The sequence below is a fragment of the Sander lucioperca genome, chromosome 7 (assembly GCF_008315115.2).
Source record: "Sander lucioperca isolate FBNREF2018 chromosome 7, SLUC_FBN_1.2, whole genome shotgun sequence".
Taxonomy (NCBI): Eukaryota; Metazoa; Chordata; class Actinopteri; order Perciformes; family Percidae; genus Sander; species Sander lucioperca.
The window spans coordinates 30773354-30799349 of record NC_050179.1 but is presented as its reverse complement, the minus strand read 5'-3'; the positions used below and the strand labels follow the sequence as shown (position 1 = coordinate 30799349).

The window sequence follows — 25996 nt, the reverse complement described above, 5'->3', positions numbered from 1 at the left end:
GTAATGAAAATATCTCGACGTTTTCGAAGCGTGTGGAAGTAGATGTTAATCTGACTATACGATATTTTTTGAGTTAGCTAGGCAATGTCAGGGTTTAAAGTAGTTAGAGCCGTTAGATCTAGCTAGCTAACGTTAGTAAACCTCACACTAGCTAGCTAGCCGCCGCTGTCCTACATTCATTTGAAATCAAAATATCCGTGCTGTAACTGTAATTATCTGTAGCCAGAGTATTGAACGTGTTAGGTCAGTTGCTGGAAGTTAACTGACTGTTCCGTAACGTTATTACCCGATATTCCTGAACGTTACCGGAGCCGGACTGCAGTCATACTTGGCTCTCATGTCGTTTTATTTTTTGCCTTAAATGGTACTGAAATCTCAGCTGGGAATATAAAGCTGGACACTTGTCATCAAACCAAAATGTGAAGGTAAATTCGGCATGTATATAATCTGCCAACTAACTCTAAATCATAAAAGATAAACCTCAAGCCTTAACGTTAGCTAGTCTTATTCAGGGGCCGTCTAATTACTGGCTATCAAACTTGCATTGGGATTTTGAAGTTTTATTTTTACCCTGCTAATTACCAAAAATGACACCATATATAACTAATTTTGAGACATTTTAGTAAGACAATGGTTTGTTTCTGTTAAATCGGCATGAAATCTGGTAAACGGGGATCGGAGTACCAACGGTCGAAAAACGTCAGTAATTAGACGGTGCCAGCACCCAGATTCGCAGCCTCCGAGCTGAGCGACCGCTCCTCATTTTTCTGCTCCTCTTACTGTTGTGATATTGTGTTAGACATTTTAGGTAAAGCATTAAAGCTGTTTATTTATGAAAATGAAAGGGGGGGTACTGTCCCCCCCCCCAAAAAAGTAACTTTAGTAAATATTTAACACGGTCCACAATCAGAACCACTATACCTAGACTTGTCAAATCTGGACTGGATTGTCCCAGAGATGCTGAAGACTTTATAAAATACAGTTTTAGATTTGTGAAAGTTTTATTCTATTTGTGAAAATGCAAAGAAGAATGTGTGTGTGTGTGTGTGTGTGTCTGTGTCTGTCTGTGGGTCTGATTAGTCCACTTTCACAGCTTTTTTCACATGTAGTCCTTATTGGACCAGGTCCACTATACCTAGACTTTTTAAATCTGCACTATAGTGGTTTTGATTCTGGACCTGGTCCAATGTGGGCAACATGTGAAAAAGCAGTGAAATCTCAGTTTTTTCATTTTCATAAATGCAATAAAGATTTCACAAATGTCAAAATGGGTTTCAGCTTTAATGCTTTACCTAAAATGTCTAACATGATATCACAACAGTATCCTAAGAGGTGCAGAAAACCGAGGAGTGGACACTAAGGTATGTAAGTCAAATTTCCCTTAAATGGCAAATCAGAGGCTGCGAATCTGGGTGTTAACTTCAGTGTCTGTTGGATGTGGATATTTAATCACTTCTAGATATGTAATCTCATTTGACTTTGAAATTAGTACAAGTATCAATATCACAATGAATTAGATTTGTACTTTACTTTTTTTTCATGTTTGCAGGAAGGGAGACATGGGCCGCAGGAATCTGTGAAAGTCCTCGCAACTACTTTTAAGAATGGAAATGAATTGAAAAGAAAGATTTACAGGGTCCAAAGCACAACAGAGCTTCTGGAAAAAAACAACTGAATTGGGATTTGTCCTTGACCGGATTTTAAAATTCAATATTGATTTCCAAGAGTTCACTGATGTTGATAGTAGTGTGCAGATAAGTAACCTTGACAGATTCCAAGTGCACTTTTCAGAAGCACCCCATCTTCAAACTGTCCCAAGAGAAGTCTGTCAAACTCAGGTACATTTTACCATAATGTTTTTTTGGATCATGTGTACAGCTAGTCAAATGTGTTTCAGAAAAGTCAGAGAGACTACAGAGAAGACAGAGAGTCTAACTTTCTGCTCTGCTCTTCATTTTCTGTTCAGCCTACACAGGAGCCAGATCAGCCGACTGGTCTGAGGCCTCTACTTGAAATGAAAGTTCCAGAAATATTTGATGAACTCCAAACTAAGGGCATTGTTACAGAGAAGACCAGAATGAAACTCATTAAAGTTTGCGTCTCTGACTTGGTGGAGAAGCATGGATTGTAAGTACAGTATATGAATGTGAACTATATATTATTTTGTATCTTATGTGTGGTTATACAAATAAGCCCACTTGTCACGATTGGACTGTTTTAAGAATGTACAGCATATGTGCATTGAATGTAATTGTGAATGTTTTAAGTGTTTGAATTGCAATGGGGGGATAAAGTATACAGACGTTCTCATTTGGTTGATACAGGGCACATCTTTTGTTAACAGTTGCTTTTTAATCACACATTTGACAGTAAGGGCTAATCATGTCATTTTAAATAGAAGAGAAAAAAGGTCTCATGAGTGTTTTTTTTAAATTTGTTTTTATTACTAGTTATCCCTCCACTACTGAAAAGGTGGTTCTTGCAAAGAACATCATCACCATCTTCCCATCGCTAAAAGTCCAAATTGATGGCAGAGGAGAAGGCTTTGTGAGTATACAGTTTATTAGTTGAAAAGTGGGTAGAGCTAGCTATGGGTATGGGATGCTTAAATATTGAAACAGGGAAATAATCAGAATGTTTAAAGCCAGTATTTTCTCTTTTGAAATTTCCATTCTGGTCCGGAATGATTTGATATGTTTTTTCCCCCTCTAAAGGGAAAACCCCCCCCCAGCATCACACTCTGGGTTTTTGGAGATGAGGCTTCGCAATATCCGCCGGAAGCTAGAGGAAGGCCAGCGTCGTTACAGTAGACACAAGAGGTGCCGAGATGTTGAAGAGATGTCAAGTTCTGTGCAATATGAAGGGGACGGCAGCGAAGTCAGAGAGTTCATCACCTGATGAAAAGGCTGAGGCCTTCTGCAGAAAACATGTCTCAATCAAATCAGCGATGCAGAAAACATTCACCTGGCGTAGGTCGTGGATATCCACACATTCACCCACCATGGAGGAAATCTTGCAAGAGTATCCACGCTTCCTGGATATACCGACACTGGTAGGTGTCTTTTTGTACCCTTTGCTTAAACACGGAATGCAGCAATCAAACTATGTGTACATGTAGATTAAAGCAATTATAAAAAGTCATTATACATTGATGAGGCTTATATATTTTGTGTCTCTGTCCACTGCAACCACCCAGCTTGATACAGAGTTGGTAAAATGCATCAAGGAAAGGGGGACCTGTTCCTAAGGCGGTGGGAGGCCAGCATCATGCCAAAGCTGAAAGCTGTTGCTGCCAGGGAGAAGGGTGATGTTGCATCTCTTGTTGAGGGATGGAAGACCAAACTGAAGGTATTTACTAATGTTACATTTAATTTCTTCAACTTTTCCACAAAATTATTTAATATGCTTATGTTTACCTCTCTTCTTCCCCAACCACACCCACCCCCAATTCTTGTTGGCAGATGAGAAGTGCTACATCATGTTGGTTGTCCTCACTCATCTCCTTCCACCAATTGCAGCAAGCTGCTGTAGCGTCAAGTCTGCCATTACACAACTCGTTGATTTTGTGCCGGTATGTTTGATGGGAATCTTGAGTAAATGTTGATAATCCTCGACAGGGTGTCTGCACGTCCTTAAATTGTCTTGAATTCAATTTTATGAATATTAGGCCTTAAAAGTCATTATAGTCCACATGATTTAAACTTGTTTAAGGAGAGTTATATGCACACTACGTAGGTACAAGGCTATCAGAAAGCAAATGTCGAAAAAGCCATTTAAGTTTAATGACAACAATGTCATAAAACGTATGTGGCTTGGATTAAGTATGCAGGCGTAATCTTATCTTTAATGTAAAATCTTTAAACCTACCACTGAACCTAATACAGACTTTATACTTGCACTGACCTGTGAGCAAAATGTAGATTAGCCTAACTCACTCTAATAATCATATTCCTACATAAATCTACCTCTGCACGGGACCACATACTTACTTACTTTATACTACCTGCAATGTTTAAATAAGAAAAAGTGGATTTATTCAAATTTGGTTATTGATATCTTGAGGTCTTAAAAGCATTGCATTGAATCAAAACATAGTTATGAATATTCCATTTCTGCCAATAGATCATCTATATCCTACACATTGGTCCTTTTAAAGAAGAAATTATTTGCATTAATATTGCCAAGAAAGATGAAAAAAACAGAGACAGACAATGCTGTGTCAGCATTCACACTATAAAACATTACATGTACAAAACTAATTATAAGGAGCAAGTTTGCGACATGTTGCTGCTGAACTTAACTTGACTTATTTCTATATTCTGATTTAGGCAGGAAGTACCATTGCCTCCCTCTACAATGCATCCCAGGATCCAGCACAGAGCACACAGCCACAACTAGTCAGCATTGGTCATCTAGGGGAGGGTCACAGCAGTACGTCATTGTGGGCAAGTCTGACAAGTTTGCTATTCCCTTGGATGAAGGCCTGGCATGTGCGTGGACAAGCTCTTCAAGCTCTACTGGGTATGCAACTTGGCCTACCCAGCCCCGCTCAGCTCTCCGTTCTCATCATCGAGTACATTTACGACTTACCCATGTCAACAAACAGGAGAGCAAAGGTATTGGAACTCATTTCAAAGTCAAGTCTATTAATAGATCCACCAAAATGTACAGTTGTCCAAGACTGTCCATCAAGATTCACACAGATAAGAAACTGATGTGGCACCTTCGTCAATACACGCCTGTCAGAGGGATTGGAGTTCACACTTACTTGCAGCCAAGATGGTTGTCCAAGGACATACCACAGCATTAATTCATTTACCAAGCACCTTTCTAGAGAGCACCAAATAGCAAGTACCACAGTTGTTGAGCCTTCTCTTCAGACCTTCCCAACATTACTGACTCCTCTGGACCATCGACACAACAACTCTAGAGGAAAACATAGCTGAGCCTTCTGAGGTTTTTAAACTTGTTTCTTCAAGTGACAGTGCAGCCATCATTTGTGGCAAAAATGTATGCTGGGTCAAATGTAACCCTAATGGATGTAACAAGAACTGTACTTGTGGTTAAAGAACTTGTGGAAACAACTGTAGCTACGTTACAAAGTTCTGTGTCATCAGTGTTCAATAATATGGACGTACCACATGACCATGAACTTGTGCGACCGCTAATGGAACAGTTGAAAGTGCCAAACAAATGTTGATGACATAGACACTCCTTTTAAAATGAATACCCACTTTTCAGGGAAAATTTCACCTGTCAGCCAAAGGAATATTGTCTTGTCACAGGGCAGATACTGTACGGAAACGGGACAAATGAAGCAGGTTTTGGCACCAGACACTTATCAGTAGTACCAATACTTGAAACGATCAAATTTCTATTTAGTAATGACCAAATGCAAGTGTCTACTTAAAAAGCAAGAAAAGGATGACAACATGATGCGAGACTATAGTGATGGGTGGTCAGTTCTCAACTCATCCGCTATTCCAACTGTATCCAGAATCCCTGCTAATCAGTTGTATTATGATGATGTTGAGACAACAAATCCCTGGGCTCCTAAACAAAAATCCATAAAATGGGTGCTGTTTACTTCACTCTACAGAATTACCCCCCAGAATGCAATTCATCCCTAGCTCACATTCACTTATGTGTGTTATTAATTCGATCGACAGGGAACATATGGCTTGGTAAATACTAGAGCCACTTCTTGAGGACATCAGAGTCCTTGAAAACTCTGGTATAGAAGTTGAAGTTATGGACAACTCAAACCTGCGTGGAACTCTTCAATTTGGTCAGCAGATAATTTGGCAATACATTCATTGTGCGGCTACGTGGAAAGCTTTTCTGCAAACAAATGTGCCAGTTTGTGTGATCGATAGCATGAATGCAGTCAGTGTTTGATGAAGACAATGTTGAAAAACGCAACAGGGAGAACTATGAGCAACATGTAAGGTTCTGTGATCCAAGCTCAACTGGTGTTAAAGGGAACTCTTGTTTGAACAGTCTGCAATATTTCCATGTAACAGAAAATACATGTGTGGACATAATGCATGACGTCTGGAGGGTGTGGCTCCTTGGAAGTGAAGCTGTTGTTGCGCCACTTCATTTATGAAGAGAAGCTTTTCACGTTAGAGCAACTTAATCACAGGATTGCTGCTTTTGACTATGGTTACATGAATGAGAAAAACAAACCAGTGCCATATCAATTTGAGATCTTCTGAAATGCTGTCAGGCAAACTGCCTCCCAAATGTGGTGTCTCTCTGCAAGTTTTACCCATTTTTAGTGGGGAGATTTCATTAATAGGGAAGACCAGTTTTGGCATCTGTTCATTTGTTGAGGGAAATCTGCAGCATTATCTTTGCACTGTGTGCAGTGTTGGCTTGCTGTGTTTCTTAAACAGCTCATCATAGATCACCATACGCTGTACAAGAAGTTGTTTTGCCGAAATCTAATTCCGAAGCACCATTTTATGGTACACTATCCAGAATGCTTTGTTTGTTTGGACCTCTATTCTCAATTGTGGTGTAATGAGATTTGAGGCAAAGCATAATCCAATGAAAAGGCAGCACATGTGGTATGCAATTTCAAAATATTTGCCAAAACTCTTGCTTATAAACATCAGGTCAACAAATGTACATTTCAAGCTTGGTGACCCTTTTGTAAAACATACATGTCGACATGCTTTCCTGTGAACTTGGTGCTTTAAAGAAAGCTGTTGTTATACTGGAGGGACTTCAATCAGCCCTACGCACAGATTTCACAATGATTAGCATCATTTATGTTACACATTCGCTGACTGTAATGGCCACACATACAGGACTGGATCGGTGCTGCCACTAAAGACACAGTATCACAGGGAGCTCTTATTTGGAGAGATCATTCATGTTTTACCACAGGAGAGGTATCCCTCTTTCTCATTAAGTACTGAAGTTAAGTACTTTGATGAGCATTTCTATGCATATTGTGCAAAAACTAAAGACTTGAAATGATCAATGTAAATGCTGTTGCAGATGTTAGACCTCTTGACATCATGTCAAATTTTAGCACTGAAGAGCTCTATCTCATCCGAGGTATAGATTTTGTAGGTGCGTCGGTAGGTGGTGATGTCATGTTCAGAATTTATACTTTTGAAACATGAATTGTTGTACTTGTGTTATATGTGTTTGTATAACAAATGACTGCCTGTTATATTGTATTAACAAATTAAGGTAATTGTTAAGTAAAAACTGTTAAGTTTTGAAAAAATTTGCTTTTATAAGGTTTAATATAAATCTTAAATAAATGATGTTCAATATTTTTGCTTTTCATTATTTTTATATAAAAGGAACCATTCATTTACACACAATTAAACACTTTTTTGTGTTTATCTGGTGTAACACATGATTTACACACAATGTAGAACTAACACATGAATGTGTTAAGCTCCTAACACAGCAAATGTGTAAAATGGTTTACACATTTGCTGTGTGAATTTAACACACACTGTGTTGTCCCTGAGCACACTCTGTAGATGGTTGAAATTCAACACGTTGTGTCTTTTTAACATGACTTCTTAGAGTGTATTTATACATACTGACACACCACACACCCACACCACACACACACACACAACACACACACAACACCACACCCACACACACACACAGACCACACACACACAACACACACACACACAGACACACACACACACGACACACCACACACACCCACAACAGACACCACACAGACAGCACACACAGACCTACGCAACAGACAGACACAGAACAGACAGGCAGAGCAGACAGACAGCAGACGAACAGGACCGAGCAGACAGAACAGACGCGACAGACAGGCAGACAGACCTTCTCCACCAACATATATGTGGGAGTGATCAAACCTCCAACAGACCCATCAAACGCTGTTCTGTCCCATTGATGACATGTTTACTGCAGTAAAATTCAGTTCATCATTAGTTCTCACAATAACCTGAAGATTTCTGGAGATTTAGAAGTTTATTTATTTAAACAGGGACATGCTCAGTTAACATAACCTTGTATCAAACAAGGAGAGATGCTTGTACCGGGTTGTAGCACAGTGATATTTTCCTCCCGTAGTCCCTCAGCATGTCAGGAATAATTACAATTCCACGCAAGTAAATACAAACATCAAAATATACAATTTTACAACCACAGTCACACGCATTTCACATGTAAGTGTGCACCTGTACAGACTCAACTGATCAGCAGTGCGAACCAGGAGGAGACTCCTCCGTCCTACGAGAGACGCAGAGACACTGAGGAACAGGCGCCCAGGACCAGAACGATCCCAAACCCAAACCCAGATAGAGAGTCTGAGTGAATGTGGTGTTGAAGGTGGGAGGTGGAGCTCAGTGAGTCAGAGGAGACTGCGTAGAAGGACGAGACCAGAGCAGACCGTCCACCTACACTGTCTACTCTACCCGTAGACAGAGGAGAGGCGAGAGGAGGTCTGTCTCTGTTATTGTGACAGACATATGTAACGCATCATCAGAGCAGATCGAGCTCCAGGACTGATCATTACCCGTCGCAACCACACAGTCACCACTGACCTCCTCTCCGCCTGATATCCTCTGTAACTCACTGATCTATAACGCTCCTCTCGTCTCACCTCCCCGTAACAGCGACCAGTCAGACCATCTCTACACAGCAGCTGAGGACACAGTCAAACCGCTCTGGATGATCAGATATGACTGATCCTCCTCCTCACAATGTCACCTTCCTGTTGTTGTCAGACAGTTTGAGGTTTCTGTCACTGTGTTTGTGTCCAGTGTGAGTTCACAGAAATCTGACGGAGAGAAGGAGACACAACACAGCTGCAGTTATTAACCAATCGCACGTAGATGATGACATCAGAGGGTGGATGATGTGATGTCACGTTTGATGAATGAAATTAAAACAGACTTACACTTCCTCAGACTGTGTCAACCATCTGACTCCAGCGCTCCACCCTGAAAGAGAGAGCATTACCTCACTCGCACACCACACAGCTTCATCCTCATCACATGTAGGGCTGGAATTTACGCATTTATATTCAGATTTTGGCTGTCAACCATTCCCTACTATATTTAATTCAGTTCAATTTCGTTATTTTTACCCTCCATAAAGATGTCTTTTTCATAATGATACATCATCAACAGACAGTGTGACACTAATTTATGCCAGAGAAGAGATAGAGCGAGAGAGAGAGACAGATAGGAGAGACAGAAAGAGAGCGAGAGGAGAGAGAGACAGCGGCGAGAGACAGAAAGAGAGAGATACCACAGAGAGAACAGAGCGAGAGAGACCAGAAAGAGAGAGAGACAGAGAGCGAGAGAAAGAAAGAGAGGAGATTTGATTTTTTCAGGAACTTTATTTAACAATGTTCCCTCCTGTTATTTCTAAATAATCTCTTTCAACAACCATCAATCCTCCAGACCTAAACATCAACTACATGACATCACCTCTGAGAGAAAAGGACTGGTCGCCTCACAGAGCTCCAAACCAGATATCACCATGGGCCAGATCACATCCTCATCTCTTTAGAATAATTCAATCAACCTGATTCGGCTTTCACATCCCCGTGAACAGCAATTAACATCAATCTCCACAAGTCATCCTCCTTCCTCTTCCTGCTCACATACCCGTTTCCATCTTTGAATTGGCCAGGATGAAATTTAAACAACTGACATTTATATTGATCTCACTTCCTGTCCTTAACCCCAGGATGAACATGTTTTGGAGACGACCCTCCCTACCTTAAACTGAACTTTTTTCTCCAACACAAAACAACGGAGGCAGACGCACCACAACTCACACATAACATGAAACACAGTTTCTTGTCCTCTTCACAGTCTGCATTGGGTCACTACCCCAGGACAATGACAGACAGAAAGGCGTGTGACTGACACTACCCGTCTAACACTCCTCCACTGGAGGTCGTACTCTTTTAATTAATGGTGGTTTATATAACTCCTCCACGCAGGTTGGGACATCAACCTCCAAACCCGATGTCCTCGCCACGGTGTGGTCACCCGTTTCAGTGAGCTGTCCTCTTTTTAAACACAGCACCATCATTTATAAAACCCTTCCCGTTCCAACCTCTTTCATCTCTAAAGTGCAGTGCTTTACATCTAAAAAACGTCCAACCTGTGCTCCGAACATGGCGGACACATAACCAGGGGACGAATCCTCCCATGCTGAGATGTGGTCAGACCACAGTATATTCTCCCACATTATGATTCATGTTCCAACAGTTTTTGTTCTCCAGTGTCCCACAGTTTTGGTGATGATCCTGGACTGATCTCACCCCAGAACAGCTTGCCAACTCAGCAGCATTGGTCTAGGTTTGGTCCTGGTGAGTCCACCACCTCCCCAGCGTGAACACGCCTTTCTCTCGCAGACGCTCCGTGATGGCGGAACCGCCCCGCAGGGGTAATCCAACCGTTCCCCGTACCAACCGTTTCCTGCAGCAGCCAGTGTAAGGAGTCACCTTGCAGCCGTCTCTCCTTACCAACCGCTTCCACCGTGACCACGCCTCGATAGAAGGAGGCAAAGTCTTGACACTCAGCTTCCTCAACATCCATCAGAACACGAATATGTCATCCAGACCCTTAAAACTGTTTCAGCCACCCCGTGGGCCAAGGTCTCCAGACCAGGTCCTTAGTGCCATAGAGCAGTCTCTGGAGGACCTGCACAAGCCGGAAAGCAGCGCACCCTGCTGCCAAATGAACAAGTCCTTGCCTCCTTCTTCTTTGGAAGGAACATAACAGACTGGGGAATCCAGTGCAGCTTTATCCCCAAACAATTTACTAAAACAACTTGAATCTTTGCAAGTAAATTAGAAGGAGGTCCACACAAGGACCTTTTATGCCACAGAGAATAGCAGCAGATTGTGTAATAACAAGAATTCCTCCTCCTGTAGGACCTGCCGTAAGAGCCACTTCCATTCTTTAACGGCCTTGCTATTTTAGAGCATTATCCCCCAGGTTCTTTGCACTCACACACTCCTCCCAGAACACTCCCAATACTTTCACCCCTCCTTTCTCCAGTGAAGTCCCTCCTGGAGAGATAGAGTGCTTCTGTAGCTATCTCCCACCACCACAGCTTCACTCTTGCCCAGTTCACTTTAGCAAAGGAGTGATTAAAACACTCACATTCTCTACCACAGTGTCGAGATCTGTTTTGGTTTGTTTAAAACAACCACGCATCGGCAGCATGATCTGAAAGTTTAACAGCTGAAGTACACCCCGGAAAATACACACCTAAAGATCATTTGCCTGATTTATGGAGCAAAGCTCAGAGGAGAGAAGAGACAGAGCGAGAGAGCGAGAGAGAGAGAGAGAGAGAGAGATACAGAGAGAGACCAGAGATGAGAGCGACATAGAGGAGAGAGAGCGACAGAGAGAGAGACAGAGGAGAACAGAGAATGCGCGAGAGACCAAAGTGAGAGAGAGAGACAGAGAGAAGGTTTAAAAAAAAAGAAACTGAGAATCTAATAAATTATTCTCTAAAAATCAAACCTTACGCAAGGACAACTACACTAGCTTACCCTGCTATCCGACAGCTAACTCGCTAACACAACAGTTCACAATGACAACTACACTGCTACCATCACTAACTATGCTAAACAAGTAACAACGACTGTCACTCGATAACACGACACTAACCCTGGCTAACAACACCAACCCTGCAAACAGATACTAACTCGGCTAACACAACAGCAAACTTTTCTACATACCTAACTCTTCTACACGACAGCTTACTCTGCTACCACGACAGCTAACCCTGCTAACAACAGCTAACTTGCTAACATGACAGCTAACCTGCTAACAACGACATCCAATCCTCTGCAACATGAGAAGCTCACTCGGCTAACACAACAGCTAACGAGGCTACCACAAAAGCTAACACAACCGAGAAACTAAGGCTAACACAACGCTAACTCTACTAACATGACAGCTAACTCTGCTAACACGACAGGTACGCTGATAACACCGACAGCTCGAACTCTGTTTCTAACACACCACTACTCTGATAACGAACGCTAACCTGTAATAACACGAGACAGCTACTATGCTAACACAAAAGCTACCCTGCTAACACGACAGCTGCACTCTGCTAACACACACGCTACCTTCTTCTAACAATAGCGACACTCTGCGAACAACTGCACAGCTACTCGGAGGAACACAACAGCTACCTATGCTACCACAACAGCTAACCTGCTAACACGCAGCTAACTCGTCTACAACTAACCCTGCTAACATGCTAGCTAACTCTGCTAACACCACGCTCACCCGTGCTAACACGACAGCTAACGGTCGTCTACACATCTACACTGCTAACATGCAAGCTAACTGCTAACACATCAACAGCCACCCTGCTAACAGATAGCTAACAACTAGGCTACCACCACAGCACTCTTGCTACACACGACCGCCAACTCTTCAACACTAACCCTAGGAACATGGATAGCTACACTCTGTAACATGATCAGCTAACGAGGCTACAAATAGCTACTCGGCGAACAGTCACGACCGCTAACTCTGCTACCACAACAGCTGAACCTTGCTAACACGACAGTACGCTCGAACAACAATAACCCTCCTGCATCTGATAGCGACCTCTGCTACCCAACAGCTACGATCGCTAACACACCAGCTACCCCTGCTAACACGACATCTACCTCTTCTAACAACTACCTGCTACATGAGAGCTAACTGTGCTACACAACAGCCAACCCTGCTACCAGCAGCTACTATGCTAACACAACAGCGACCTTGCTAACGAATTTGACAGCTAACTCGTCTAACACCATTTACCCTGCTAACGGAGAGCTACCTCTGCTAACACACATGCTACTATGCTCACACACACAGCTTACCCTGTCTACACGACAGCTAACTCTTCTAACAACTAACTCTGCCTGAAACACTGACAGCTAAGCCTCTGCTAACCCAACAGCTAACTATGCTACACATAGCTAACGCGGCGAACACGACAGCTAACTCTGCTAACAGACAACAGCTACCATGCAACACACACCTCTGCTAGACACAGCAGCTCAACTCTTCTACAACAGAACTACCCTGCTAACAGGATAGCTAACTCTGCTAACATTCCACAGCGTAACCTGCTCAACACGACAGCTAACTCTTCTAACACTAACTCTGCTACACATGCCAGCTAACTTGCTTAACCCAACAGCCACACCTGCTAACATGAATAGCTAACGCTGCTACACACAATAGCAACTAACTACGCTAACACACAGCTAACCTTGCTACACGAGCAGCTAACTCTTCTCACAACAACGCAACCCTGCTACAACATGATAGCTAACTCTGCTACACCAGCTAACCCTGCTAACAGGCCAGACTAACTCTGTCGAACACCTAACTCTGCTACCAAGGACAGCTAACTGCTAACTACAACAGCCAACACCTGCTACCCTGATAGCCCACTCTGCTACCACGACAGCTAACGCTTCTAACACACTACGCCTCGCTAACATGATAGCGACTAACGTCTGCTACACCCGCAGCTAACTATGCTAACCCAACAGCAGAACCTCTGCTAACACGACAGGTACTCTGCTAACACGAAAGCTAACTCTGCTAACACAACATCTAACTCTGCTAACACGACAGCTAACTCTGCTAACACGACAGATACCCTGCTAACACTAACGACCCTGCTAACATGATAGCTAACTCTGCTAACACCAACAGCGAACCCTGCTAAACACGACAGCTAACTCTTCTAACAACTAACCCTGCTAACATGAAGCTAACTCTGCGAACACAACAGCTACCCTGCTAACACGACAGCTACTCTTCTAACAACACAACTAACTCTGCTAACATGACAGCTACCTTTCTAACACAACAGCCAACCCTGCTAACATGATAGCTAACTCTGCTAACACACAGCTAACTCTGCTAACACGACAGCTACTCTGCTAACACGACAGCTACTCTGATAACACGCAGCTAACTCTGCTAACACGACAGCTAACCTTGCTAACACGACAGCTAACCCTAGTAACATGACAGCTAACTCTGCTAACACAACAGCAAACTATGCTAAAACAACAGCTAACTCTGCTAACACGACAGCTGACTCTGCTAACACGACAGCTAACTCTTCTAACAACAACTAACTCTGCTAACATGACAGCTAACCTTTCTAACACAACAGCCAACCCTGCTAACATGATAGCTAACTCTGCTAACACAACAGCTAACTCTGCTAACACAACAGCTAACTCTGATAACACGGCAGCTAACTCTGCTAACACGACAGCTAACCCTGCTAACATGACAGGTAACTCTGCTAACACGAAAGCTAACCCTGCTAACACGACAGGTAACCCTTCTCACACGACAGCTAACTCTTTTAACAATAGCTAACTCTGCTAACACGACAGCTAATTCTGCTACTACGACAGCTAACCCTGCTAAGACGACAGCTAACCCTGCTAACAACAGCTAACTCTGCTAACACGACAGCTAACCTTGCTAACATGACAGCCAACCCTGCTAACATGATAGCTAACTCTGCTAACATGACAACTAACTCTAACACGACAGCTAACCCTGCTAACAACAGCTAACTCTGATAACACAATAACTAACTCTGCTAACACAACAGCTAACCCTGCTAACAGCTTACTCTCCTAAATCGACAGCTAACCCGGCTAACACGACAGCTAACCCTGCTAACACGACAGCTAACTAAGCTAAGGACCAAAAGGCTCCAAACCAATCCAAATCCCATTCAAGAGAAGCTGTAGTAGAGTAGTAAGGTAAGCTTCCTTCATATCCACAATAGTTTAATTTGTAATTTGTACCTGAAGAAACCAGGCTAGCCTGTGCTAACTTAACATAGCGTGTTAAGTAGCAGCAGAGGGAGCAGCAGAGCATTAGGAACTGAAACAATGTTGGGTCTCACAGAGCAGCTACCAGGGGAAGAGCTGGAAAGAGGAACAGCCTTTAGGAGACTGTTCAGGGAACATCAGCCAACTGGACAGCAAGGCCTAGAACCTTCAAAAAGAACATTCGGGTGGTGATCGACTGAAATGATTATTGCAGAGAGAAACCTTTTATATTCCAAATGCAGGCCACACTTACTCAGGAATGAATGAAGAATTGATTACAGTCTTTTTTGTAGTTGTTCTTATATGTGGCCTGCTACTTGCCAAAAATGCTGGAAAATGGTTATATAGCACACCCATTTTTGTATCATTTTTTTATAATCATTTTTTCATGTAATCTTTTTCTTTCTTCTGCATGTCTTGCAGAGCCATCTAGTGGTCTTACTCTGCATTTGTTACCTGTAGTTTACTTGCTCCTTGCTCAGGTGTTTGCAATCATCTTGGATCTACTAAAGGTGAAACAGTGAGCACTCCGGACTTTTTCTCTTCTAAAAAGACTGGAATTATCACTAGCTACCATAGTTGCTGTGCTCAACATGTATTTGGTATGCCTGACTGTGATCAATACCAGGATTTAATGTCTAAAAGTCCAACTGAAAAGGTTTTTTCTAAAATCAAAAGTGCTCCTATTTTCGTCTCAGCCAGTTGGAAGGGTGTGTTGGTGTCTGTGTTTGAGTAACAGCAGCTGGCAAGCTGAGCCCCTGCAGGGGAATGGGGGACAGACTAAGTTGCTGTAGTGCACAAGCCATGTGCAACCAGTGTGGTGTTAGTGGTGGTATTGAAGAGTAATGGCCCTGACACACCAACCCGATAATCAGCCGTCGGACAGTCTGGCGAGGTCAGTGACTTCAGCCTGTTCGGTGTGTTCCGTGCCGTCATCTGTCGGCCTTCATTTTGGCCGACCTGACTTGCTGGGTCGGAGGGCGGACTCGGTGCTAACCCGGAAATAACGAGCAGGATGAGTGATGAACACTTCTCAAAATCTGACAAAATCTTTTAAACTGACCGTTGTCGATCTGAAATGAAGACAGATTCAGCCTGTATGGCCTATTTCTTGCTTAAACTGTTTTTAGAAACACGTTTCAGTGAACTATTTTCGTAAAATACGAGATTGTATTTCGAACAAGTCGCCATTACTATTGGCTGGAGAAGCCAGACCCACGTGACGCGTTGTCATTTCCAGTTTTCATTTTTTTGTCTATTACGTCTCGTGCACGTGCAGAATGTACGCTCAAGTCGGCGTCGCTTCGGTGTGTACCAAGGCACTTTTTGGACCTCGGGGAGCCAACTGATCAGTCTGATCAGTGCCTTTTCTGCCGACGGTCAGCCGTCCGGTTGGTGTGTCACTCCAGCATCTAAACAGACCAAAGTGACTTTGCAGATATGTTTACATTCTGTTTAATGTACCTGCCTGCAAACTGACGTTAGCGGTTGACTTTTCCACTGCTCCTTCAGCAAGCTAAGGTGCAGCACAAGGCATGTTTTCATGTTTGTAAGTTAGATTAGAAGGAGACTTTAGCTGAGCATTTTATGTAGTTGTTGTTCAAAGTCTTTGGCTCTTGTGTTGCGTAACAGGCTGCTGTCTGGCTGTTAGTGTAGCCTAGCCTGGTCCTACCAGACTCTGGTACATTTCATTTGTACAGAGAGTCTGGCCACTCTCCACTGACAAGTGTTAACTTCCTTGAAGGCAGGTACTCTGTTGACGTTTTAAACTATTGGATCTAACGTTTGGTTGTGACGTCAGCTTAACATCGCTAGCGTTCGCCTTAGCCAACTCCTTCACCACTAATGGAGCGAGCTGGAAAATCAAACTTTTCCCGAACTCCGTGGGGAGGAGGGCCACAACATCATGGCTACCAACAAAACTCAGCAAAGACTGTTCTTTCTCGGGCTTTAACTTCTGGATATTCGGCAGCATTGCCACAACGGACCAAATGGCTTCACTCGCATCCTTCTCCGCCACCATTACGGAACTACAACTCAAATTAGCGCACAACCTCAACGTCATCGTTCTCAGCCACTCCGTCTGTTCGCTGAGTGGACCGGTAAAGATTTGGCCGGAGAAAACCCCGCAAATATACCGCAAACCCAGACGGAGTACTGAAGGAAAATGAAAATTGAGCGGACGTACTGTACGTAGGAGGGTGGAGCCAGGCTAAGTGTAGCCATCTTTGTAACCGTAATTGTGAAAAGTTAACTGAGTGATCATATAATACTAGGCTGAGTGTTAAAATTGAATGCGCTAAATAAAGACAAACCGGCGAAAATGCTATCTCCACACAAACTACTGAGCCAAATAAACAACCAATATAAAACAAATCAATGCAACACAAGTAATTAATTAATTAGTAATTAATTAAACATCTAAATTATTATTGCTCTAAAATCAATACATCCAAATTTCAAATTACATTTCAGTCTGTTTTCTTTACAAGGTGCATTGCAACAGAAAGTTGTTTGCTAAATTAAATATTTATGCACATAATATTAAACATGAAAACACAAACTTGCATGCACGCACTTCTACAGCGGGGCATCAAAAAAGCCTCATGTTGGCTCTCACTCATTAATAGTCTGATGAGATGGAACCCCTGCAGAACAATGATGTTTACACAGGCTGGAGTCCGCCAACAATTAGCAACAAACAAAGTCATCAGACAACACTAATGTGACTGATGGGATGGTTAGATTGAACTTGCCTCTGGACAGGCCATAAAATATAGTAGATGGGCTTGGTTTCCAGCAGTGACCATATTATTTCAGCTCGGTTTACATCTCTGTTCATCTCTGCAGCAAAGGAGAAGATCTTGTTGTTAAAGTGCTCATATTGTGCTCATTTTCAGGTTCATAATTGTATTTAGAGGTTATATCAGAATAGGTTTACATGGTTTAATTTTCAAAAAACACCATATATTTGTTGTACTGCACATTGCTGCAGCTCCTCTTTTCACCCTGTGTGTTGAGCTCTCTGTTTTAGCTACAGAGTGAGACCTCTCACTTCTGTTCCATCTTTGTTGGGAGTCGCACATGCACAGTAGCTAGGTCAGCAGTGCTAGCTAGTCAGTTGCAGAGCATGAGGGAGTGCCACGCTAGCAGCTAGGCGAGCATTATAACGTGTGTTACAAAGTGACGCACATTCATCACGGAAGCAAAGGCTGGACTACAACAGAGCTGTTTGGAGCAGTTTGTGAACAGTGTTTTCTGTTGGAGATGGGAACTCCCTTTGGGGTGGACTTTGGGCTTTTTCACTTTGTAAACCTATAATGTGCACAAAAAAGATATATAACACAATAAAGGAAAGGGGAAAAGCCAAAAAGCATAATATGAGCACTTTAAAATGTTTGTGGAAACTAATAAAGAGAGAAGTGTGTTTGAAAATGTGAATAACAAAGTTAGAGATACACGTGAGAGTTCAGATTTGGCAAGTTAAACCTTCTTAATTTGAAGATAGATATGTTGAAAATGACACCTTCTCTTGATGCGTTTAGCGTGTGCAGGGAGATAATTACACTAAATAATGAGGCTTCAATTTAAATCAGTGTCGTGCACCATCCAAAGCAAGCTTTTCCCCTGAAGTATACTCACCTTTATTACTCCTCCCGCATAGATCCTATCTTGTTTTTCATGCAGTTCTGCCCCAAAGCTCAGGGGAAAAGTATAAATCCACGATGACACCCACAGACCTCTAGATTTTGGATTAACAGTGCATTTCATTTTGCATTTTCTGCGTTGATGAGGCAAGGCAAGGCAGCTTTATTTGTATAGCACATGTCAGCAACAGGGCAATTCAAAGTGCTTTACAGAAAACATTAAAGAGCAGTTAAAAACAATTAAAAATATGAACATAGAGAAAATACAAGAATAAAAGTTATAGTGCAGTATAAGAAATGAACAATTATTTAAAGAAGGACAGCAATGAGGCAGATGGCAGATGAGTGGTCATGGTCTTCAACTCATGAACATACTCATGAAGTAATCTTGCCAAAACACTATTGCACCATTATTTGCAATTTGTAAAAACTGAGAATAGTTTACGTACATTCTTAGACCATGACATTATTTCAATCATGAGAGACTTCATTGAAAGGTGCAATTAAGTTTATTCATCGCATGATGCACAAGGTTAAAATGTCATTGGCGATTTAGTCACGGTTGGTCACTGTTAGGCTAGACTATATCCTTGACGTTCTACTTCCGGGATTGCTCCGGTGCCTCCGAAAAAAGTTTCCTTCCGCTTTCCTTGTGTTGGAATTTTAAACTCTGGTGGATTTCTGAGGACTTTGGTTAACTGCTCCTCAGATCTCTGCAGGGTAAATCCAGACAGCTAGCTAGACTATCTGTCCAATCCGTCCAACAGAGTTTTCTGTTGCACGACTATTTTACAGCGGCTCCGTGCAGAGCTTAGCGCCGCCCATGACGATTGTGATTGGTTTAAAGAAAGAGCACGTTTTTCTCCCATTGCGGAATGCTGTGTGGACTAGCCAGACCCTCCTCCGCTCCGCAGCGTGTGGATGGTCTGGCAAAGCGAGACTATTGGCGATTAGACTCCATCACTATGTACAAAGTGTAGAGAGGCCATCATTTCAGACATTTATCTACTATTTGTATCATATATTACACTATTTTGTGAACCTAACGACTTTGGTAAACTCAATTCAAGCACCAAAACAATTCGTACAACACATGAGTTAAGATTTGTTTTCAAAAGAGATTTGAGGACTTTCAAAAAGCGAACATCAACGTTTCAGTTTTAGTGCCAAATTATCTCTTTACACATTGCTCTGGGACAGATTTGGGTCTCACTGTACGGAAAGCTGAGTTTTTTCTGAACATTTTGATGTTAAACACATGGGGATCAGTTTTATGCAAATATCTTAAAAAGGTCAATTTAAAAAGATGTGTGAAAATGCCCTTAGACCTCAGAGGGTTAAAAAGAAAATTGTGATCATATGTGTTAATGTCAATTACATAACTGAATACACATCATTTGTCAAACAAAACTGTCCTGCCAGCATCAGCCATCTGATAGTCAAACTTTTACTGGATGGTAATTTAATACTGTATCACAGTAAGTGTTGATTCCTCATTTCCTGTAGACTTTCATGTCTATGTCTATATCAATTGTCAGAATTTCTTTTGGACCAATGAAGCAAAGCGAATATCTCTCAGCAAGGATTGTTGGGATATTGCAGCTTGACTCACTTTTTCAGGAAAAAACTGGCACCCAGGAGCTAATGCTCCTTTCCTCCTTTGACAGTATTTAAAGGTTTAAAGGACTCATGCTGTTTAGAGGGGATAAAGGACCCAGTATGGATGGGCCTGGTGTCCTCAGCCTGCAGTCGGGCTTAGAGTCCCAGCAGGGTGGAGCTGTACAGGGGGGAAGGTTTAGAGTGTGGGATCCCTCTGATCCTGCTGTAATGAGTCTGCCCGGGAACAGATGAGTCATTACGGCTCGTGTTGGGACAGTTGCTCTCTCAGCTCCATCTCTCTCAGATTCATCTCAAAAAATTCACTGACATCTAATGTCTAAATACTGTATGTGCATGGTATTTAGGCCAAAATAAGTGCAACAAAATATATGTAACATAATAATTGAACTGGAATTGCATTGTGAAGAATCATATAAAAATACATGCTTACTTTGAAAATAACCAGAAATGTCATCACCTTTAATAATAACATGTTTTGAAGTTTTAATAAGTGATCATAGTGAAAGATACGATTTTAAAATGTAATACAATGCCTTTCATGTTGTTAACAGACGTAAGACCTAATGAGGAAGATTTTCAAACTCAAAGTTTTAGTGACAAGAGTTTCACTTTAAATTTCCAATTTACTAAAGTGTTGGGTGAATGAGTAAAAGGCCAAAGTTAAGATTTATGAACAGTTTTACAATCAGTGGTTAAAACTGATTAGAACTAGCTTGGCTAAAACAAATCTAAAGTTGAATCTATCTTTTATCTAAAGTGTTTTTATAAAAGCAAAAAATAATGACAATGTCTTTCAAGGTAAAGTCGAAAGGACAATAGCACATTAGTTTGCATTGAAAACTGTCTGAAAAACAGTTTGTTAGCTTCGGGACAATACAGATCTCTAAGGTGTCACATCCACTTCAAGAGAAAAACATAAAATAATCTCATAAAAGCAGCCCTGCATATCAAAAAGCTACATTTAGTCAGCAGCAGAAATTGGACCACAGAGAGAGAGTATTCATCGGGCTGTAATCCTGTTGTCTCCACAGAGATGAATGTCTCTTCCACATGAGAGCTGACAGGAAGGGAGATGACTCCCGCTGCATGCTTCAGCCAAACCAAACTGTAGCCCGGCTCCCCGGCCGCCCACAGTGGCCCATATATCTGACAAGACTGTGTTTGGCTTTCACCTCCAGGTGTAGTTCATATAAGCCATAAATATACATGGGAGCATATGCACATAGACAGAGGGAGGCCTGGATCCTTGGAGTTTGTGTAAATCGGGTATTTGCTCACTTTGAGATGAGATATGGATATTGGATATTGTTCACATGTGTGCATCTAATTGGACATGGATATGTAGGCTACTAAAATATGAATATGTAGTTGAATTCAGAGTAATTTGGTACAATGATAAAACATGGTTCATGTCTGAGATTTAAAAATAGGGAATTCTGCATGACTCCACTAGATGGCAGCACAGGATCAGCACCATTTACTTCATTTAGTAATCTAAACACAAGCTTTACTTATTTAAGGCATATAAGGAAAAAATGAACATAGAGCTGAGAAGTTTTTTTACACTGCTGTACACAGCCCAACAATCTTTGTTCCTGTTGAAATACAATATCAAAAGCATCTGGACACCCCTGTCTATGTTGCGGGAGCTTTAAATGCTAAAGCACAAAATTATATCTTATACAATAACATGCCTCTAACTTTGAACTAGAAATGGTTTTCCTAGTTTGTTTTAGAAGAACTTGATTGGGCTGCACAGAGCCCTAACCTCGACCCCGTCCAACACCTTTGGGATGAACTGGGTGGTGATGGCGCAGTGGATATACCTAGTTACATACGTAGTTGCTCCTGAGGTGTGCGACCTCTGACATATATAGCAATTGTAAGTCACTTTGGATAAAAGCGTCAGCTAAATGAGATGTAATGTAATGGAACTGGAATGCTCACTGTGAGCCTTATTCACATATATTGTCAGTGCTGTGTGCATAATGACTTTCTACAGTGGAATGGCAATCAGGATTGAAGAAGTGCTGCATCATCACGCCATCTGCTAGTTAATGTGTGACACACACATCTTTCAGAAAAGTCCCTTTATCAAAATACGACAACATCTTTTAAAAAGGGAGCACCTGTGGGAAAGCCTGCACCGGTGCTGTGTGTGACACCTACAGAACAAAGGTGATAATTAACAATTAACGCCTGCCATTATTGAAACCACAGGGATTCTTGTCTTTCCAGATGTTGATCTTTTACTAAGCATTTATAGAAACATAAGCTAAGGTCATACATCACATGGCCAAAATTATGTTGACAGCCGGACATCACACCCACATGTGACCAGGGGCGATTCCAAGATTTTTTAAGTCGGGTGGCACGGGGGGACCAATAATCAGTCGGGGGCTGTATTCTGTAATTTATCAGAATACAGCATAGAAAATCTGCTTAGAAATAAAGAAAATATTGGATAGGATAGAACAACACAATGCAATTTTGCTAAATTAAACAAATCATATTCATTATTCGTTTCACTTGTTTTTATTCTCAACAAATTGTGTATCCAATGCACATTTTTATGGGCTCTTAAGGCAGAAATGTGGATAGTCATTATGGAAATTATGGAATTGGTCATGTGACAAGGGCTGGGAAGATTTATTTTTTCACAGAACCGTATAAAAATAAAGTACACTTACAAATAACTTGCCTCAAACTTCAACATAGAACACCTTGCTGTACACAATTTTCAGATAATAGGAAACCGAACAGAAATAAAGTGCAATGCACAATTTATTTCATACAGCAACATGTGCTCTACAGTGAATTCAATATGTTTCTACTTCTAAACTGGCCTCAAAATTTTAATAAAGTACACAGTTGCCATACAATGTGTGTTTAAAGTATATATTTATTAAATGGAAAGGCAGTGATTGGCAGAACAGGCAGCAAAGTGACTCTGATCCAATGGAAATCAAATTTGTCAGATTGACAGCACTCTAGCCCAATGGATCATTCCTAGAAAACTCATTTCCATATATCCAAATAATAAACCTTGGGTCTCCAAATCTGTTAAAAGCATAATTAATCAACGAAATATTAGCTTCAACCGAGATAACATGACTGAATATAAAGTATTTCAAAAACAAGCTAAAAAGGAACTTAAGCTTGCAAAATTTAACTATAAGGACAAAGTTGAGAACATGCTGAGCACAGGCAACTCACATCCTGCATGGGAGGGTGTGAAAGCCATGATGGGGATGCAGTCTAAGAAGTGTCCGATTTCCCTCAATGGCATGTCAGACCGTGCCCTCTCAAATGAACTGAACACTTTCTATAATCGTTTTAATACTTATGACTTTAATGAGGAGTTGTCAGTCTTTAATAACATTGCCCCTGGGCAGAGCAATGTCCAGGTTAACAGAAATAAGTTCCTGACACTCTTCAGAGGTGTTAAAGAAAGGAAAAGTCCTGGCCCGGATGGCATTGGAGGCCGTATATTGAAGAATTGTGCTGAACAGCTGGTAGACATTTTTTGTTTTATTTTCAAAATGTCCTTACACCTCCACACCGTTCCTAATCTTTGGAAAGACTCAATTATTGTTCCGGTGCCTAAAAATAAGGCCCCAGAGTCTTTTAACGACTTTAGGCCTGTGGCACTCACGTCCCTTATTATGAAGACGTTAGAGAAGATCGTGAAAGACGAACTTTTGAACTCTGTACAAGATCTACTAGACCCGCTTCAATTTGCTTACAGACCAAAACGGGGAGTGGAAGATGCAGCATGTACTCTTTTTAACTTGATCTATACCCATCTTGAGGGTGCAAAGAGCTTTGTGCGGCTGCTTTTCATTGATTTTTCTTCAGCCTTTAATTGCATTCAACCACATATTTTAGCAGGGATTTTAAAGAATACTTTTAATATCGATCCTAGTCTTATCTGTTGGCTGATGAACTTTTTAACTGACAGGTCTTAACGCGTGAGAGTGAATAGCATCTTATCCGATGTTCTCTTTTCCTCCACTGGTTCCCCCCAGGGCTGTGTCCTCTCCGCGGTCTTATTTATTTTATATACAAATGCATGCAAAAGCCAGCACACCAGGCGTCATATCATTAAGTTCGCTGACGACTCGGTAATAGTGTCGCTGCTGACGCACAACGACCCTGAGTATGGCGCTACCTTAACTGATTTTACAGAGTGGTGCAAATCGTCTTTTATGAACATTAACGCGGAAAAAACTAAAGAAATGCTGATTGACTTTAGGAAGAATCCCCCCACCCTCTCTCCCACCCTTATTAACGATCAGGCTATCGAAGTAGTGAAGCAATACAAATACCTCGGTAATATAATAGACAACAAACTCACCTTCGAGCCTCAAGTTGACGCTGTATGTAAAAAGTCACACCAGCGCATGTTTTTTTTATCGTAAACTTCGCAATTTTAATGTTGATAAGACTTTTATGAGGATGTTTTATTGTTGTTTTATTGAAACTATTCTTTCTTTTGCCTTTGTGAGCTGGTTTGGGTCCCTCACTCTTAAAAACAAAAACAGGCTGCAATACATAACTAAAGTGTGTGGCAAAATTTCTGACAACTCCCTGACTGACTTAAAATCGCTATATGAGTCAAAGACCTTGAAGAAGGCCCAGTCAGTCTTGGCTGATATAAGCCACCCCCTGAACGGCTACTTCATGTTATTGCCATCTGGCTGCAGATTCTGTCTGCCTAAATGCAGGACAAACAGACACAAAAACTCCTTTGTCCCTGCTGCTATAGGCTTTGTTAATAATTCAATGTGAAATGAGGACTTCTGTGTAGTATGTATTTTTAGTGCCCTCTATTGATAGTGTCTGTTGTTTGTATGGCTTATGTGTTGTTTATGTTGCATTCTATTGCTGCACAACGATTTGCCCCTCGGGGATAATAAAGACTCATTGACCATTGGATTGGGGGGGGGGGAAATCATATTCCAGGGGGTATGGGTGCCACCCCGGGCCCCCCCTCTAGACCCGCCCCTGTATGTGATTGTGACACATCTCATTCAAAACCATGGTCATTAATCTACTGCTATAACAGCCTCCACTCTTCCATTACGGCTTTCTACAAGATTTTGGCGCTCGGCTGCAGGGACTTGCTCGCAGTCACCGTTCCAGCTCAGCCCAAGGGTGCTGGATGGGGTTGAGGTCAGGGCTTTATGCAGGCCAGTCAAGTTCTTCAATAGCAAACTGGAATAACACAGTGACACTGTCAGGTTAGAACAGGTGAGAGCCTGCCCAAAACAAAGTACAGTGTTCTCTAAAATATCCCTTTGTGCTCTAGCATTAAGATTTCTCTTCACTTGAACTAAGGTAGTAATGTAGCAATATTATGAGAGTTATGAAGCTAGATCTCAATCCCTATATGCGTACTCTAGTCTAATCTAATCTAATCTAATCTGCAAGCATGGACTTAAAAAACTAACCTCGCCCTGTAACTTTAAAGTGACATATGTCAGTTAAGTTTGAAGATGGAGACGACAGGGCTGCTGTCCTTTCTCTTCTTCTTTCTGAGTGATATTCTCTTAAAACATGGCACAAGTGGCTCTAAAACCACTTTAAGACAATGGCGTCGGGAGGCAGCAGGTGGAACTGAGCGCTGCACTCTCTCACCTTTTTCATCAGTGAAGATGGAAGATGGCAGAGCGCTGTTGTTACGATGGGGCACTTAGTCAGCGGAGCCAAAGCATAAAAGGAAAGATGAATGCTCTGCGTACCCAACGCAAAGACAAGCAAGAGTGGCAGTGATAGCTTGTTGGTGGTATATACAAGGCAGTGGTGGTTTTTATCAAACATGCAGTGTATCACCCTGCTTTTAAGATACAGACCT

General features: G+C 41.8%; 1 long non-coding RNA gene across 1 annotated transcript; it reads left to right on the top strand.

Moving 5' to 3' along the window:
* Positions 1-1477: 1477 nt before the first annotated feature.
* Positions 1478-2634, top strand: LOC118495404. The gene is made up of 3 exons (XR_004897798.1): positions 1478-1838; positions 1967-2127; positions 2451-2634. It is a non-coding gene; the product is annotated as an uncharacterized LOC118495404 (long non-coding RNA).
* The last annotated feature ends 23362 nt before the right edge of the window (positions 2635-25996 follow it).